General features: G+C 40.4%; 1 protein-coding gene across 2 annotated transcripts in view; it reads right to left on the reverse strand.

Moving 5' to 3' along the window:
- Nucleotides 1-19,311, reverse strand: part of LOC145767067 (NADPH-dependent 3-demethoxyubiquinone 3-hydroxylase, mitochondrial-like) — a 57,521-nt gene that overhangs the window by 29,726 nt on the left and 8,484 nt on the right. The window lies entirely within an intron of this gene.

Below are 19,311 nucleotides of genomic sequence, written 5' to 3' on the forward strand. Positions count from 1 at the left end.
CGTCTAAGCACAGTGGTCGCACTTTTGCCAGCTGGATAATTACTCATTTAATTATCACAAATTAGATATTATTGCACGGTAGTTTGTCTTTACAATAATGTTATTTCGTGCTTCCCAATGACTTTGGCGTCGTTCTGTCTGCGCCGTTTTGCCTCTGCGCCATTTTGTCTCTGCGCCGGTTTTTCTGCGCCGTTTTGTTGGCGCCTTAATGCCCTGCTTCGCCTACTACGTACGCCACTGCTTGGTTGACAGCGCGAGATAATATTTATAAAGTATAATAATCTTCATGTTTTTGTAATATTACGATTCAATACAAGAGCCACAAAATTTATGCTGTCGAGCTGCAGTTTGCTCATCGTTGGTCTAATGCAGTGTTTTTCAACCTTTTTTGAGCCATGGAACACTTTATGCATTAAAATAATCTAACGGAACACTAAATGAAATTTTATAATGATACAATGAATTGAAATAAACAACACAACAACAATTTATTTACTTTTGGTTTTTGTCAGTGCGGTATCTAAGCCTGTTTGGATGATCACAAAGTTGATATTCGGGCAGAAATTGCAGAAGACAAACGTGAAGCTGTTGTGATTTTGATTTTCAACCGGTGTTAAATTTGAGAAAGATTTCACTGTTCTACACTGAGAAAGGGTCTGCTACTATTCGGTGAGTCCGATTCGGAGAGTCTGATTCGGAGAGTCCGATTCGGAGACAGCCTTTTTCGGAGAGTTCCCTATTCGGAGATTTTTTGAATTTTTTCTTGAAAATTATCGAGAACCGTAGCCTAATTATCATTGCCGCTTTTACATCGTTTTAACGTGGCTAAACGTTCAAATCGTGCAGAAAAAAAATAGAAAATGTTTAAATGAAAATTTGTCATGTCAGTTTAGTTGAATTGTTTTTATTTGTGACCATCATATCAAAAACAATACACGTCAACATAGCAAAGATATTTAAGATATGAAGTGAGCATTCTGTTGCTCCGGTTTTCTTTGGTAAAGTTATGAATATGGAACGTACCATATCACTAGGGTCTTTCCGGTGTCATAAATATGATTTAAGATCTCAGTGGTTAGGTCTAAACCCCACTCATCTTTAAAGCTTCGAGAATTTCAACTATAAAAGAAACGATATTGTGGAATAAAATACAAAATTCTCTACTGTAAATAAACAGAAGGCGTCGTTGGATTTAGAATTTTGTAATAGGTGAGGATTCTAATAAGTAATATATTCTAAGTTTGCATGCAGAAGGCGACGCAGGATACATGTCAATTTTATCTGAGCAAACATTAATAGTTCAAAAATAAATTTAATTCACTTTTTAGTCTTAAGATCTCAATGGTTAAGTCTAATCCCCACTCATCTAAAGCTTCCACTATTTTTTTCTGCACGATTTTAACGTTTAGCAACGTTAAAACGACGTAAAAGCGACAATGATAATTAGGCTACAATACCGACGAATTTTCATTTAATTGTTCAAACATTTTATTTCTATTTTTTTCTGCACGATTTGAACGTTTAGCGATGTTAAAACGATGTAACAGCGGCAATGATAATTAGGCTACGGTACGGACGAATTTTCATTTAATTGTTCAAACATTTTATTTCTATTTTTTTCTGCACGATTTGAACGTTTAGCGACGTTAAAACGATGTAACAGCGGCAATGATAACTAGGTTACGATACCGACGTTTTTGCACGATTTCAACGTTTAGCGACGTTAAAACGATGTAAAAGCGGCAATGATAATTAGGCTGCGGTACTCAATAATTTTCAAAAAAAAAATTCAAAAAATCTCGGAATAGGGAACTCTCCGAAATAGGCTGTCTCCGAATAGGGAACTCTCCGAATCGGACTCACCAAAACGGGCCATTCCGCTGAGAAATATGAAGAGTTACATGTACAAAATGTCAATCAGTGTATTTCACTCACTCAGTGTGAAACTTGTGCCTGTTTGGATAAACAAAGGGTTAGGGTTAGCAGTCAACAAAAAACTGTCCAAAGGTTGATCAGCAAAGCTTAGCTTCAGACCACGATTTTATCTCAGTTCAGTTAGTTCCTCCTGCTCCTGCAAAGTCATGTTCTTTCCAAAAACTGCTGAGCTGTATGGGTCCCTAACCTAGTCAAGGCTATCAGTAGAGGCTGAAGAGAAATAAAATGACATCTTTTCCTTGAGAGTTTTCAGATGTTTACTAATGATCTCACACAGTGCAGCAGTGTGAACATCTTGCCATTGCAACTTTCCACATGTTGTTGCCAGGCTAGATTTTTCTGGCTTTTTTATTTAATAAAAAAAAGCCTAAGGAGTTAAAAAACAGCCTAAGGAGTTAAAAATTTTTCAAAATCTGGCTTCAAAAAAGCCAAATTGGCAACCCTGTCGCCAGCTGTCACTTTCATGCCTCACTAATTCTCTTGTCTCAACGTACTTGTCTCAACTACAATGCAATTCGCTACTTACTGTCATCTAGCACTAGTGTTATGTAAGAGTTTTACATGATTACGCTATCAGTCATTACTGCAGCACGTACACTCGATAATGGTATATTATTTGCAGATATTAATTAATTTGTTTTCAAACATTTTTTTTAGACTAATTAGGTGAAATTGGATAATTTCACACGACACACCTGACGATTTCACACGGCACACGGTTGAAAAACACTGGTCTAGTGCATGTACCTACCAAACCAGCTACTTAGTAGTTAAGATCTCAGCACTGGCTGACCTAGTGACCTACCGCAAGTGTTTATAATATTCAGAGACTGGATTGTGTTGTGTGTTGCAAAATAATGTGTCAAGATGTCACAATGCAAAATAATTAACATCAAACAGCAAGCGTTATTACTAGGCTACAAAAAATAATGAAAATATTGCTTCCAATGCCTTGCGAAACTTAGCGTGAGAACTCTCATAGTCCGGTTGCCAAATCCACTTTTTTGGCTGAACCTGGAAATTTTATGCTAAGTTTTTTTTTTTATTGATTTTGGTAGCCTAGGGTCTACTCTTTCAGAATCTGCCGGGTGCACTCCGAGCATCCTTGAGCGTTTTGAGAAATTCAAGATGGCGTCCAAAATGGCCGCCGTTTCAGATAACTCCTTATAACTCAGTTAGTATTTGACCTAGGATGATAATTTTGGTGTCTAACCATATGTTTTGAGGGGCAAGGAATCCATTGAAACTATTTGTTTGACTTGTTGGGGATTGCATTATATAGAAATGCAATAATGCCGCCAATAGGGCTGCCATATTACAAAATTCAAACAAAAACAAACAAATTCACTTGTATTTGGTCTAGAATGATAATTTTGGTGTCTATTCATATGTTTCGTGGACAAGGAATCCATTTCAAGGATTAAAACAGTTGCATATGAATTACATCACAGCAAAATCCAAAATGGCTGCTGATGTATTTGCCGAACACTTAACCTACTGTAAATTTTTTAATCTCGAACTCCCACTATGCTACGTAATCACTTTGCTTTCTGACTGACAAGCGCGAACTTGCGTCTCAGCAGGCTTGTAAGAAAGATCGATACAGTGTTCTCTCTTTCGAAGCAGCAGTGCTTGTTCTAATTCAATGTTCTAGTTATAAGCAGTCAGACTGTCAGAGAAGTAAAATGAAAACTTTGTGAATATTTAGTTAGGATAAATGATGATTATGCTTACTTCTGTTTGTTTTTCAATTTAAGAACGTTAGTTACTGTACAGTATAGTGAATTAAACTGATCTTTGAGTGCGCAAAAGAAAGAATTTCTCAAGCTTAGGCCACTAACGGTACGTACGAACCTTCTTTGTTGTGTATTTGTGGTGCTTCGATCATACATTTGTGACTATAACTCCGCGTATCGTTAATGCAGATTCAATTTCGAAACTATCGAGATCAATTCGGAGACTCTTGGGCTATGACGGACCATATTCGGTAAATACCCTCTATGCATTCCCACTTTCGTGTTAATTATTCGTGATGGAATCGTACCTGAGTGCCTTTATTTATCTATTTTAGAAAACCGTCCTCCAGCACGAGGTTAGAATTGGAGGAGAGAAAATGCGTCTTCAATTGGAAATTCAGCTGTGATGACAAATCAGAAAGACTTACTGAGGCAGGCTCTGCCAGAATTCAGAACATTATTAGATGTAGCAGGATCTACGATGACGATGTACACATTTCGCTGCAGGAAAAACTTGAGAATAATGCTAACTTAACCATTGACTGCCATAAAAGCTGTGTTTCTAGTTACACATCCACTCATCATGTTAAAGGGTTTAATAAGCGAAAACATTCCCAAGAACCATCATCCTATATTCCCCCAAAGACAAGGCGACAATCGTCGGCTTGTGGAAAGTTTGATCTCCTTCAGGACTGTTTGTTTTGTGGAGAAAAATGTGAACTCCAGAAAGACAGTAAGAATCCATCACGTTGGAGAATTGCTTATAAATTCAGACAAATACTCAGTCCAGATAGAAAGACGACCCTGAAGAAATTGATCTTAGAGACATGTGTTGTTCGAAATGATTACTTGGCTGAACAAGTTAGACTCCGCATTCATGGGATTGTGGGTGATCTCCATGCTGCTGAAGCAAGATACCACACAGACTGTCGAATAAGCTTTCTGTCTCTCGATCACGTAACAATTGCAGCAGCTAAGTCAGATAAACTTGAACAAGATGATCCTGCCATGGAACACGTCATTGGTGTGATGAAGAAAGATCAGTCACAACTTTGGAATTCGATTGACCTGTACAAACTATACACGGAAAATGGGGGCAAAATTCAGTCACGGAAACGCTGCTAGGGAAATTGTCAGATTTCTTCGGTGATGATCTTATTGTGTTGCATTCAGCAGGTTTAGCAAACATTGTTTGTTTCCGTTGTCGGGCGGCAAAATCCCTAAGACTAATAGATGAGGATGACGATGATACTGATGTGATCTTGAATAGAATTGCGAAAAAGGTTAGAAGTGAAGTCAAAGGCATTCACTTGGATAAAAACCATTACTCAACAACAATTAATAAGGACATTGCAATGAACGAAGTAAGTGAAACATTGATGACATTACTAGGACTTGTATCCGCAAAACTAGAAAGGACTTTCCCAGCCATAATGATGGGATCAATCTTGACTGGGGCTGTCAAGAACAACCCAACGGCTCTGCAGATAACACTAGGTTCAAAATTGGGCAGATCAAAAAATATCATCACAACCATGCAGTCATTCGGTGTGACATGTTCTTATGACGAGGTATTACGCTTCAAGCGTTCAGCTGCGAAAGCTGCACAATGGAACGATCCTGTCTTGGCATATCTGATGCTGTTCCAGACGGTTGTTCGCCGGGTCAAACGTCATGTAGAAACCGTTCGGGTCTACTGAATATTACGTCATGGAAATTCCTAAAACATGAGCCAAAATTGCACCTTCGTCCGTAAGACCTGTGTCAAACCTGTTGAAACCGGTTTAAACATGAAATGTTGCGTCGCGCTACTGCTGGCGTGCCTTTGAGTTATCACAAATTTTTCTGATTCATTCTCGAAGTTGTTTGTTGGAAGTCGGTCGCACATTTAACTGGTTTATTTGGTGCTTGCTAGCTGGACAAATTCTCTGTCTTTTATCCAAGTAATCTGTATCGTAGTGACAGTTTTAGAGGTGTAGGCATTGCATCTCCATTTCGATAGCCGCGGGCTAATTTTACAGGAATACACTTATTGAATAGACGTTTCAAGAAGTGTTTCTTTTTCGGTCACTATATGCAGACAAACGGATCCGGGAACTTTATGTTACAATTTTCCCACGAAGAGATTATGGTTTACCGCTGTGATCATAAAAAATAAAAGACGATTTTTGTCAGTTGGTAGGTCAAGAAGAAATTAAAGCAAAAAATAAAAATAAAAGACGAGTTCTTGTTAGCTGGTGGGCCAAGAAGCACTTGAAGGCATAAAAATAAACGACGTGTTTGTTGTCAGCTAGTGCAGAAGAACTAATTAGAAGTACAAGAAATAATAAAAGAAGATTTGTTGGTTGGTAGTCTACACTCTTACAGAAGCAAAGAAAAGTAAAGACATTTCTTCTCAGTTTGGTACTGAAGAAAAATAACTTTGACATTCATTGGCAAGAAAGAAGATTAAAGACAATCGATCTGTGCTTAAAGATTCAAGTGGAAGAATCCAAGCAAGTTTGTGGACTTTAGGACTTCATACTCGTACAGCTACGGTATCGTGCATTTAAATTCTTTTTTGTATTTTTACTGTCTTTGCAGTTAAGTTTTTTTTAACTACTGTAGCCTAATAATTTTGTGTGTTTGTGTAACTTAATTTTTTTAATTGTTAAATTTAGCCCCAACATTTAGTATGTCTACACTCGGTGGCGACAAGGACTCGACCGCCGTAGACTCGACTGAGTTTAAGCCTGATGATGTTCTTTGCGGTCGGGCAGGCCATTCTGGGGAGGGACCCATTAACGATGAGGCTAAGTCAGTTCGAGAGGCCCGGCATCTTAGACGGGATATTTTGACTCAAATTGGGAAACTTTCTGTAGCCCTAGGTTCTTTGAGTGATAAGCAGGAACTGTTAATTTTTAGATCTAAGTTATCTACTTTAGAAGAGGAATTACGGCATTTCCATGCTCTTTTGACTAAAATCTTTAACTCTGCGATCTTGGCAGAACTTCGTGATAGGGTAGACCCCGAATTTAACTCGTTAAAAAATAACTTTGAACAAAAAGAAAGTGAGTTCTCAGATATGTTGGATGCTGACATACATCCTGAGGATAGCGCCTCAAATGTAAGCACTAGGATGTCTATGACTTCGTCTCGGATAGTGGCACAAATTAACCTGCAGCTAAGACGAGAGGAGCTCCAGATACAAGCTGAGGCCATTCGAGCTGAGGCTGCCGCGAGAGCTGAGGCCGAAGCGAGAGCTGCTGAGGCCATTCGAGCTGAGGCTGCCGCGAGAGCTGAGGCCGAAGCGAGAGCAGCTGAGGCCGCCGCGAGAGCCGAAGCAAAAGCTGCTGAGTTCGCACTCAAAGACGCTCAGTTGAGGGCTGAACAACGTAAAGAGGTAGTTTTAGCTGAATATCGATCAGAGGTGGGCTCTCGGCGTAGCTCTAAGAAGGGCTCTTCTAGGCATTCCAGAAATGAACATCAATCGCAGTTTAATTTACATAACCTTTTCCAAACGCCCGTTCAACCTGTGAGTGGACCAGTGCAATCCACACGTTTTCCAGCTGTTTCAGGAGGTCTCAGGGCCGCGGCTAAGGGTCTTCCGAATGCTGTAGAGCCAAGGTCTGCGAATTACAACCGAACTCCTCCCCCAGAGCGTACAGGTCACGGGGCCGCCATTAGTAGTAATGCTTTGCCCCCTTCACAGTTTTCTGCGCCGCTAGGTTTTGATCGCCCAGCTACACGTAATTTGGGTGGTTGTGAGAGGCGTATTGCGTCTCCTGATTTTAACGTGTGTGAGGATCGTGGTCGGGCTGTGCATGTGACTGAGCCCACTCAGCCCCTTAAGGGATATAGCTTGTCTTCTCCCGCTAAATCGAGTTCTCAACAGCAGGATTGCTTTTTTGAATACCAAAATAGTAGGACGTTTTTCGATAAGGCGGCCTTGATTGGTTACGATGGTAATAATATGCCATTTATCTTCTTTAAAAATCGTGTTACGGCCTTAATGGCAGCTTCGCCCTTTAAGGGGACTCGTTTGACTTTGTTACAAGCAGCTTGTGTTAGGACAGCTGCGCAAACGATTGCTAATTTGGTTTCTGACAGCCCTGGCTTGTCAGAGGAAGACAGGATAGAAATGTCGTTAGCTCGCTTGTCCCAGCGTTTTGGGGTTCGTGGAGGTCTTTTTGCAGAACCGGAAATTAGAAAGTATCGCTATGGTAGCAAATTGACTTCGACCTCTTCCAGTGATCTGAAAGAGTTTAAAGATGAATTATCGCAGTGTTTGCTTTACGCGCAAGCTTATGGTCAGCGTGACAAATTGGAAGGACGTTTTGTTTTGGATTTGGCTAAGCGACTCCCGTTTGACGCTAAGCAGCGTTATCTTGACTTTTTAGGTGATCAGTATGGTGGCACTAATGAGCCTACTTTTCAGAGTTTGTTCGATTTTGTTGTACGAGAGGAAACGCGTAAGTCGACTGATTTTAGCATTATGCTAATGGGCGATTCTGGTGAGTCGCAGCATTTTAAAAAGTTTGGCAAAGGAAAATTGCCTTCATGTCCGGTTAGGCAGATGTCCGTAAAACCCCACAATGATGTGATGTCAGGGAGTTCGCAGTACTCGACTGTTGTTGGCGCACCGCGCGGTGGTGAAGCCAGACGTAAAAACCTACCGGCATGCATTTGTTGTTCGTCACGTGGTCAAGTTGAATATCATTTTTTGTCTAATTGTAAAGAATTTTTGCGCTTGACACCTAAAGATCGGAGAGATGTCATTGTGAAAGCTGGCAAATGCTTGAATTGTTTGCGCCAGCATATGGTTAGGGATTGCGTTCATGCAAATAACTGTCGTAAGTGTGGGCCTAACAACGATAGGAAACACTATTTTCTTCTGCATGATTTTTATGTGACGTCACAGGATTCTCTGGATTCTGTTGGGAAAGATGATGCTCGTGCCAGAGTTCCTGTGCGTAATGTTAAGATTGGAAATGTTAAAGCAGCCTTTAACCGCGTTACTGCTGCTCGTGTTTTGAATCCAATGACTGGCAAATCGAAGTTGGTGTATTGTCAGCATGATCCTGGTTCGCAGTTGACATTTGTTTCGAGTGATTTGGTGTGTGAACTTGATCTTAAACCGTACGATAAAGCGTCGTTTAAAATGGATACCCTGGCTGGTCAGAAAGCTACTTGTGCTGACCTTGTCAAACTCAACATCCAGTCGTTAGAGACAGATGAACTGTTTTGTGATATAACTTCGGTGGTTAACCCAGCTTGGGCTGATGATGTTAAAACTTTACCGCATAAACAAGATTTAAATGGTTTCCGTCATTTTCATGACGTGAATATGTTTCATTTGAAGGATTGTAGTACTGTAGATGTACGGATTGGCAACGACAACGCTTATTTGATGTGGGCAAAAGAAGAACGTGTTGGTGAAAATCGTAGTGAACCGCATGCTTTACTCACTCCTCTCGGTTGGTTGGCTTGTGGTGGTAAGTCACCCTTAGAGGAAAGCGTTGCTAAAGTGTGCAGAGTGCAGACGTCTTCAGAGTCGGATGTCATCTCTGGCTTTCAGCGTAAAATTGAGTCTCGTGATATGGAAATAGCAGACCTGAATAAAGTCATTCAGGATTTGACGTTGCAAAATGAAACCTGTGAATTGTCTCGCAATGATAAGTTGGCTAGAGAACTTGTTGAACCGAATATTGAGTTGAAAGATGGTCGATTTGAGATACCTGTTCCGTTGAAGGAAGATATTGATCTACCTAACAATTTTGTGTTGGGGTCAGATAGAGTTGCTGCTTTAAGGAAGAAAGCTTTAAAACAACCTGAACTTCGTGATTTCCTTACTGACACCATGAAAGATCTTAAATCAAATGGCTATATTGAGCGTACTGGTGAAGCAGGAAATGTCAAGGGATTTGAATGGTATTTACCGTACTTTGTTACGTCACAATTAAAAAAGCGCATTGTTTACGATGGCAAGTCTGAATTCCGAGGAACTTGTGTTAATGATGTAATGTTTTCGGGTCTCATGGCTGATGTGACTAAATGCTTCTTTCAAATAAAGTTACCTGAGTCGCAAAGGGATTTGTTTCGTATATTGTGGTTTGAAGATGATGACCTTGAAAATGGTAGAATGGTACCATTTCGTTTTTGTGTACACCCTTGGGGAATAAAGAGTAGCCCGTATATCGCTTGCTTGGCTATAAAGAAAATGATCAAGCAGAATCCCAGCAGTACTGGTGAATTGACTCTCTGCAATATTGCAAATAATATGTACATGGATGATTTTATATTTTCGGCTGATAGCTTAGAGGAAGCTCAGCAAATCACTCATGAATCAATTGCTTTGTTTGATAGCCGTGGGTTTAAACTTGGTAAGTGGAGTGCTAACAAGGAGGCTATGATTGTCTTGTCAAATTTGGATAATGAGATGCTTTCACCTTTGATTCGTGACATTAACTTTCAGACTGAAAATATGACTTTGCCATCAGCGAAGACATTGGGTTGTGTGTGGCAAACCGAGTCTGACGAGATGCGTATCGCATGTTCCTTAAAGCCCTTAGCTAAACACACGCGCCGAAGTATGCTCAGTCAGCTTGGACAAAATTTTGATCCGCTAGGCTTTGGAGCGCCATTTTTTCTAAAAGCACGCCTTATACTTCAGCAATTGGCGATAGACAAGTTTGATTGGGACACCGAGGTCTCTGATAGCTTTGTTAAAGAGTGGGAGTCGTGGCTTCGCTCTTTGGACCTGCTTAAGGATTTTTTGTTACCGAGATGGTATTTTGCAAACTCTGGCAGTGCCGTTCGGATCGTGAACGAACGCCCTTTGGTACCTTTGAGTGACGACCCTAGGGATTTTACTGTCATCACTCCTGCCTCACTTTTGACCCCATACTTAGACCCATACTGTGCTGTTGGGCAACCACATGATCGTGACCAATTAAGAAGGGATTATCGGTTCAATTTGTCACTTTCTCAGCAGTTTTGGAGTAAATGGATAGATTTTTACTTGCCAGGTCTTCAGGGCCGGAAAAAATGGCTAAAAATGGCCGAGAATTTGGAGCCTGGTCAACGTGTAGTGGTAGGTTCTCTCCAGGACATTGGTAAACGTGGGAAGTATCAACTTGGGAGGGTGCATGAGGTAGTTCCACAAATTAGGAAAGGGAAGCCTGTGGTTCGTAGAGCTAAAGTTGCCGTCTGCAACTATGATGAGAGTACGGGGAAAGTGAAAGTAGACTATGTGTTGAGGGATATTTCGTGCCTCGCCCCCGTAAAGAACACCTAAGTGTTAGGGTTTGAGCCTGGTTTTGTCTGCGGTGGCCGACACTTGTCTGAGCCCAGAACAGTCGGTTATTATCGCAATCATTGTATATAGCATCATTTTTGCGTGTACCTAATACCTATGGTACCAATTTCATGTATCGTCGTGTTCTTATTGCTGTCCATTCTTTGCATGCCCTTTGTATTTGCGTATTAACTTAAACGTGAGTGATTCAAACAATTTGTGTATCATGTGTTTTTATTCATTGGCTCACAATTGTCGTCAATTCTTTTTTAGTTATGCCATGTCAGACTGTCATAACTAGGGGCCGCTATGTTCCAGACGGTTGTTCGCCTGGTCAAACGTCATGTAGAAACCGTTCGGGTCTACTGAATATTACGTCATGGAAATTCCTAAAACATGAGCCAAAATTGCACCATCGTCCGTAAGACCTGTGTCAAACCTGTTGAAACCGGTTTAAACATGAAATGTTGCGTCGCGCTACTGCTGGCGTGCCTTTGAGTTATCACAAATTTTTCTGATTCATTCTCGAAGTTGTTTGTTGGAAGTCGGTCGCACATTTAACTGGTTTATTTGGTGCTTGCTAGCTGGACAAATTCTCCGTCTTTTATCCAAGTAATCTGTATCGTAGTGACAGTTTTAGAGGTGTAGGCATTGCATCTCCATTTCGATAGCCGCGGGCTAATTTTACAGGAATACACTTATTGAATAGACGTTTCAAGAAGTGTTTCTTTTTCGGTCACTATATGCAGACAAACGGATCCGGGAACTTTATGTTACTATTTTCCCACGAAGAGATTATGGTTTACCGCTGTGACCAGATGCATCAGAAGGTTTAGTACAAGTAGTTGTCGATAATTTTGATGCTGAAATCTCGTCGCAAAATGGAAAACTTTCCACCCACTCGTTAGCTGTTCTGGTTACACAACCTGAATCACCATCTGATGCTGATCGATGCCATAGAGAGACAATCCCACGAATTTCAAAGGAGGAGATGTCGGAGCCAATACAATATGATGTCACCATACAGAGATACAATGGTCCCAGGAAACCAAAAATGCCCGAGAGTGCTGCTGTTAGAACAGTTCTCTCACTCAAGTTACTTGCGCAACAGGCTACTCTAAAACAAAGAGCGGACGAAACTGACTTTGCCTTCTTTCAGGATGTTCAGAAACAGAACTGTCCCGAGTACAATGGCTATAACACAGCTCTTACACGCAATCAAGGCCAAACAGAACAACCTAAGACTAAGACGGCATAACTGCCTTTGATTGATCTTGTGCCATCCCACCCAGATACAATAATGACAGCAATGGTGGAAGCTCAAAAGGTGACACATAATGCTGACCAAAAGTTTGTGGTATTTACCTGTGACTTACAACTATATAAAGTTGCATTACATGTGAAGTGGGCTTACCCAGAAAGGTTTTCAGATGTCATCCCGCGCTTGGGTGGTGGTATGCACTTGTTGATGAGTTTCATAGGCTGCATCGGGACTCTGATGGAAAACAGTGGACTGGAGGAAGTTCTGAGTGATGTGTTTGGAGGAGTCGCAAAAATGTTGACTGGAAAGAAATTTCCGCAGAACGTTCGAGCATTGAGAATGCTGGCTGAGGAAGTTCTTCGAGGAGTACTTGATTGCAATACACTTGAGTCAAAGGAGGATTTCATGGAGGTCTTGGAGAACATAGCCAAAAGGAGTAAGACTGCCAAATTGTGGGTGGACATGTTAATCAAACCAGTGTTCCTTATCATGAGGTTTGTCCGAGCTGAGCGGGAAGCTGATTGGCTGTTGCATCTTGAGGCATGCAAACAAATGCTTCCCTATTTCTTTGCCGCTGGTCATGTGCATTATGCAAGGTATGGGATGTGCTACCTAAGGGCAATGGAAGCCCTCCCAGAAGAGGTACTAGTCCGGTTCATGAAAGGGGAGCATGTGATGAGGCACCAGCGCGGACTATGGAATGGCCTGTGGAGTGATATGTTTATAGAAACTACTTTCATGAGATATGGCCATGCCCCAAATGGCATCATAGGAATAACCTTGAAGCCGGATACTCTCAAGATCTGGGCATTGAGTCTTCATACATGTAGTACTGTGGAGGCTGCTCTGGGCGAAATGCTTGGAGATTCTGGAGACCAGGGAAGTGGACATAAGGAAGAAAATAAGGCACGGATAGAGAATGACAACAAGGACCGACAAGCCATAAAGACAAAGCTTCAAAAATGTATGGATCCACTTGATCCCGAGAAACATCCAGAGGATCTAGTGAACATTGCAACAGGTCAACATGGAACCCCGGCAGTGAATGTGCAGGAGGCTGTGCAGAAAGGATTCAAACAGATGTGCGAATTTGGAGAGAATTTACCTGATGGCTTACATGACACAATTCACAAGATCGTGACTACCATGGTGACTACAAAGAAACATGTGGATGTGGGAGGTAGTAAAGTGTACGACATGAATGTCATCTACTCCAGGGTCATAGGCCAACAGGCTAGTGGGCGTGATGTTAACATAAAAGATGTCCTATCCTACGAAGTGGCTCCAGTACCAACGTCTATGTTTGACCCCACAGGAGAAATGAGAGCTGCAACATCAAAATCTTCCTTAAAGCGACAACTTCAGGTTGAGGTATCTGCTCGGACAACAGCAAGTGACACTTCAGTAGTTGTGATTGATGGTTCAGCCCTACTCTGGGTGATTCCTTGGCCTGCAGAGGGCACCACTACAGACTACGTAAACAACTTGAAGCATGCCATTGCCAAGAGACTAAAAGTTGGGGACGTTCACCTAGTGTTCGATCGGTACTACGATTACAGTACTAAGAGTGTCACCAGAAGTGCTAGGGCCACTGGAGTTAGCCGAGTCCACGAGCTGCAGTTGAACACCAAGTTACCACCTCAAAAGACTGTATTGACGGTGACCGAAAACAAGAAGCAGTTGATAAACCAGATTGTTAAACTTCTGATTGAAGACGAGTCATTCCATGAATACACCCAAAGTCACAAGTTGATAGTGATTGGTGAGGACGTTGCCCCATTGGAGATCAGCCATGGTGGTGTAGTGATCAGGAGGGCGGACCTTTCAACTAGTCATGAGGAAGCGGACAATATCATTGTCCAACAGGTGATGCTGTCTGCTCGAAATAATGAAGAGAGTGGTATAACTGTGATATCCGATGACACTGACGTTTTCATTCTCTTGCTTCATTATTATCACGCTGTCATGCTGTCATCACGCTGTCATGCGCATGATCAGATGTGGATGCAAGAGTGACAACCCCTGCAAAACGCTTTCTTGCAGCTGCACAAGGGATGGTTTGAAATGTACAATATTCTGTGCTTGTTATGCTGCAGGTTGCAGCCAGACTCTTACTTAGCATTTTAATCAATTGGACAACGTCACAGATTTGTGGACTAGGTGACTTAATGATGAGATGATAACAACAACTGACTGTCCTGTGACTGTGAGAGAGGCTTGTACATTACCAATAAATGGTAACATTTGTGATAACTAATGGTGACATTTGTGAGTGATGTTAGATGGTATTTCACAAGCAAAGTCGCAGAAATAATGATTTTCTGTAAGTATTTCGCAAATATATCAGCAGCCATTTTGGATTTTACTGTGATGTAATTCATATGCAACTGTTTTAATCCTTGAAATGGATTCCTTGTCCACGAAACATATGGATAGACACCAAAATTATCATTCTAGACCAAATACAAGTGAATTTGTTTGTTTTTGTTTGAATTTTGTAATATGGCAGCCCTATTGGCGGCATTATTGCATTTCTATATGATGCAATCCCCAACAAGTCAAATAAATAGTTTCAATGGATTCCTTGCCCCTCAAAACATATGGTTAGACACCAAAATTATCATCCTAGGTCAAATACTAACTGAGTTATAGGGAGTTATCTGAAACGGCGGCCATTTTGGACGCCATCTTGAATTTCTCAAAACGCTCAAGGATGCTCGGAGTGCACCCGGCAGATTCTGAAAGAGTAGACCCTAAGCTACCAAAATCAATAAAAAAAAAAAACTTAAAGGTTCAGTCATACTTCTGCCGGACTATCATGGCCTCCCACAAATTATCAAATTTCAATGTCTACAGGAGCTGTTTGAACGTTCCGAACGGCTAAACCAAAGCTACCGTCGCCCACTTGGCTCGATGCCCACTTGGTCTCGCCCAAGTGGGTTTCGCCCAATTGGTCACGCCGAGATGTCGTGTAAAGGTAAAACTGCCGTAGAGATAAAAAAGTGCATGAAACGGCTGTATCTATAGTGCTGTAGAGCAGGGCTTTCCAAACTTTTTTGTTTGCAACCCCTTTTAATCTCTTAAAATGTTTTGCGACCCCTTACGATTAAAACGACAAACAGTGCGAAATATACATTTGTGATATTTATTGAAAAGCCTAAATCTAACAAAAACCAAAATCAATTTACCATTCTGATTCTGAGTTCAGTTTGTTTTTATTTATTTCTGACCATATATAACAACGAAGCTTATGGGCACTGGGCAGCTTACTGGAAACAAAACAAAAAAGCAAACACATTTATTCAGTGTGATGGGTGTGACTGCTTTCTGCCACAAAGCAAGTCCAGCCGTGACTCAGTGTTTGTTAATGCAGGTCTCAAGGCGGTTTCAATGTTGTTTAGGCTGGAACGGTAGGCGAAGTGAAAACATTTCAAATAAATCATTTGGAAATATTTGTTTCCAGCATCAATTTTAGATTTCAATGCAAAATATTGAGGTCTTCTCTTAGGAGTAAGGCGATGTGAAATTTGAATGAAAAAAATCGAATTATCACACAGGGTGACTACTGTTGTGTAGTGTATTTTTGTGAAGTTTTATGCAATAAAATCCAGTATCCATAAACATGTAAGCATTTTAAGGTTAGTATATTCTAATTCTTGCAAGGTCATTCTACAAAAAATACCATCACAACGCACCAATCCACGTGATCCAGATAGCGCGCTCCGAATGGCTAGTTAGGGAAGTGTGTGCCGCACACACGGGCGCGCTCGAGCAAGCAATTGCTGTCTGCTGCTGAGAGCCTGACTCCTGAGCCTAGAGATTAATAGCTTGATGCTGATTACTGAAGATAAGGGGTCTGCTACTATTCGGTGAGTCCGATTCGGTGAGTTCCTAACTCCTATCCCTTAACCCTAAAACGGCAATGATAATTAGGCTACGGTACCCAATAATTTAAAAAAAAAATTCAAAAAATCACTGAATAGGGAATCGGACTCACCGAATTCGGTACCCAATAATTTAAAAAAAAAATTCAAAAAATCACTGAATAGGGAATCGGACTCACCGAATTGGACTCACCAAATCGGACTCACCGAATCGGACTCACCGAAACGGGCCATTCCGGAAGATAAGGCTGCAAAATTCAGATAAGAAGTTGTGTTCTGCCGAACTGTTTGCTATAATTTTATGCTTGGTTGATAATCATTCAGGCTTCGGTTCAAAGTTAAGGTGCGTCTACACGACGACTGTTTTCTTGCTTAAGCTAGCAAAACTTCTTATTTGTTAAAGATAATCGCACTTTGTGCGCTTACTTTTACGAAACTGAGCGAGTAAGCGAGTGCCTGAGAAAAAATACGCTCCAGAGCGAAAAACTGAGCGCTTAAGTGAGTTCTCTTGCTTAGAAATCTTTTCACGACAAAACCTCAGGTCTACACTCAGTAGTCTGGCTGCTAGTCAAGCAACTAGGAAGTTTGTAGTTGTTGTTTTGTATTTGATGCACCCGGTGTTCTCTTGCCACACCTGTTTCTAACTTTTTAACTTCACTAAATCACTAAGGTGTGAGAACACTTCTTTCTGAAGTAAATTTCATGTTTGCATTTATCTTTTTGCAGCATTTTTTACACAAGTTGAGTTCAGTTGCTTTTATTTCTGACCATGACCATCACAACAAAAATAACACACGTTAACATTTGAAAGCCATTAATAAATCATTGAATCACTGCAACAACTCAAAGTGCCAGCTCACTGCGACTAGTTGTTAAAAAACAGTTGGTTTACTTCTTGCTTTGGCGCAAACTTTTTGAAACGTGACGTCATTGCGGTTGAAATACTCACGTGACCGCGGTTCAAGCAAGCAAAACCTTTTTTCGAGATTGTGAGTGTAGACGAAACAAGCTTAAAAACTAGCTTAGCAAGAATTTCTAAGCAAGAACACTTTCTCGTGTAGACGCACCTTAAGGTTAGGCTAGGTTTTCCAAATTGTGTGAAGTAGGAGGCAATGTCTGTAATTATCAGGTCTTCTGGAATAAGAACTGCTTATTCAGGTCAAGTTGCTATTTGTGGTTCTAACATTTCTGCATGTTTGATTTGTAACTTTGAGAATGACACTAATAAAGTTCATAGTATTACGGAAGGCTCAGATAAATAAGTTTTCAGCACTTAAATTTTTAGCTCTGTCTACTTCATATATAGGCTATGTAGATTATCTTTTTTTTCAAAAAATTACATTAATCTCTTCACATAGCCTATTATCTTTAATTCATAAAGCTGACCTTGTTGTGAGTAGCATTGTTAACTGTTAAATCATGCCTAAAAGTTCTAAAAAGAGAGTAAGAAGCACGAAAAGCTCTTCTGTCATTGGACCCTCCAAGAAGCTTCCCACTGCTGATTTACCAACACTACAATATGTTCTTGCATTCTGTGCTTTGTTGAAGGTGATATTCAAGTAAGGGTAGTTGTTAAAAATACTAACATATAGCTTGCATGAATGAACAGTACACGTACAATACCCAACTAGCAGACACTTTTCAAAACCTTAATGTGTAGAAATAATTAATTACACGTTCACAGAGATAGAGCACTCATAAGGAATTATTTTTTCAAGAAGCTGGAAAAAAGCTAACTATTCTCTTTTCAAATGAAGATCGCATTCCTAAAACAGAATTGAAGTCTTTCGTCTCCCAACGTTATCATGGAGTAGAAGCACCGTTATACCAAATTGGGCCTCTTGACAAAAGAACAATGAAAACGCTTCAAAAGAGAGTTTACAAAAAGGTGAGTTCTTACATATCTTTTCAAATTTTTTTGTCTAGTAATTTTCTATGAAATGTACCAAACTTTTGTTCGATCACAGGCTTGTATTCTGAGTATATTCTTTGATAGCATGGTCATGCAAAGCCAGGACCCATGTTGTGTACTGGGGTTGGTAAGTTGTTGTCATTGACGTGGCTCTTCTAACAACATTTGTTGATTGGAGCCATATGAGAAAGAGAATGGGGTTACGGCCAATTCTACAACCCCACTTCACCATTGCAGATGCAGTGCAACCTACTCTAGATAGTGGGTGGTTTAAGGATTTTTCCTTTTCCTAAAGCATTTCCTTGCGGGAAAGTGATTCAGGTGTTCTGATTTCTATGTCTGTAAAGGCAGGCTTGTGCTTTCACTAAAGCTAGTCGTGCTATGTCGAGAAGATTTTTTTTGGCTATCACTGATTTTTGCTGCCATTTGTCCGAAAGAGTATTATTTGTTATGTTTGGCATATATTGTTTTTCGTTGTGACAGTCAGAAATAAAAACAAACTGAACTGATTTACATGGATTATTTTGTGTTCTTTACATTTATCATTCGTCCAAAAAAGGTGTTTTTCAAGAGCCTCAAACAACAGCGAGTAGATGACTTCGCTGCAGCAAAGAAGTCACAAGTGATAGAGGAAGAGAGCTGGAAAAAACAGCAGTTTTCTGCAGCAATTGATGAAGAAAATGACTCTCCTTTCGAACCAGCTGCACCTGGTACATCTGAATGCGACAATGCCCCAGTATTAGGGTGGTCCTCAAATGTATGCAAAAATTTCAAACTTAAAAAATTGTAGTGCACACACTTCTATTTGGTTCCTTTTTATATAAAAACATTTCCCTGAAAGTTTCAAAGAATTTAATAAAGGTTTAGAGGTGCCAGATTACAGGTGAAAATTTAATAAATTGAGCGATTTACGAAACACACCCAAGATAAAGTAACATTTGCAATTGTACTTTAAAAAGACATAACACATCATGGCAGAACGAACAATAAACATGAGAAAAATGATATGTAAGAATACTGTACTCTCATCCAACTCTGCAGTAGGAAACACTGATATAATTTTCTACTACTATGCTTCGTGCATCATTAATAACTCCAAAGTATATTACTGGAAAACTAGAAGTTTATCTCGCAACAAGATAACTAGTGCATTCTACAGATAAATACATAATACAATTCAGTCTGTGGACTGATACACTTTCTGAAGATTTTTTTTGCTGCAAGTAGCAGTGGGCTATACTGGGGTGATTTTGACTTTTTTCAAGTTTAACACAACAGAACTAGAGTTTAAAAGGTGCCTATGGACA

This window comes from Aplidium turbinatum, chromosome 3 (genome assembly GCF_918807975.1).
Source record: "Aplidium turbinatum chromosome 3, kaAplTurb1.1, whole genome shotgun sequence".
Lineage (NCBI taxonomy): Eukaryota > Metazoa > Chordata > Ascidiacea > Aplousobranchia > Polyclinidae > Aplidium > Aplidium turbinatum.